Below are 798 nucleotides of genomic sequence, written 5' to 3'. Positions count from 1 at the left end.
TCAGGGCAAAGGAGGTCCATTCAGTCAAACGTATACTTTTTGTACATGTATTCAGATAAATAATCTTCATAATCAGGGCAAAGGAGTCGAAAATCAGTCGAACGTATACTTTTTGTACATGTATTCAGAATTCTGAAGATCATTTAAATTCAAGCATTGACACATTTAAAGTTAGTCTACAAAAGGTTTTCTAGTTGTCATTAGCTACTTTAACCTTTAGCTTTATGTATTTCTCAACAGTATTTAAGAAACAGTAAAAAATCATAAATTATTTTCAATTTTGATAGGTGTTTAATGCTTTTTATTTACTCTAAAATACAAAGTGATTAAAAAATTACAGAAAATGTATATATTCCCTCCTATTGAATTAACATCAATGCTTCAGAAATGTACATTCACATGTAATTTTAAACACAACAATAATTTTATTTTTAAAAGTGAGACAAAAATAATTATGCATTAAATAGAAATGATTTTTTATGTAAAAAAAATCAACATAATGTTCTGAGAAGAAACTCTACAACATAGGAATTCAAATTAGCATTTGGTGGATGTATAATGTCAAGGAGAAAAATATTTTTTTGACATAACAAGGTTTTCAACATATTGAGTGTATACTGTAATACACAATTCTAATTGCATCCTGATATATTTAAGTAAAAGCTTAATCCTTAATTAGAAAATATTCTTTGATTGTTGAATTATTTTCCTTCTATGCATTTTTTAAGAGATATGTCTTAACAAAACAAAAATAAATTATATAAAAGCCGACTTTTTTTCATAAGAATTTGCAAAATC

At 25.4% G+C, this 798-nt stretch overlaps 1 protein-coding gene across 2 annotated transcripts in view; it reads left to right on the top strand.

Annotated features, from left to right (window-relative positions):
- LOC107446111 (eukaryotic translation initiation factor 4 gamma 3) overlaps positions 1-798 on the top strand; it is a 147,405-nt gene that overhangs the window by 117,226 nt on the left and 29,381 nt on the right. The window lies entirely within an intron of this gene.

This window comes from Parasteatoda tepidariorum, chromosome 2, assembly GCF_043381705.1.
Source record: "Parasteatoda tepidariorum isolate YZ-2023 chromosome 2, CAS_Ptep_4.0, whole genome shotgun sequence".
Classification (NCBI taxonomy): domain Eukaryota; kingdom Metazoa; phylum Arthropoda; class Arachnida; order Araneae; family Theridiidae; genus Parasteatoda; species Parasteatoda tepidariorum.
Note: the sequence above shows the minus strand (reverse complement) of the source record. Positions and strands in the feature narration are given on the sequence as shown.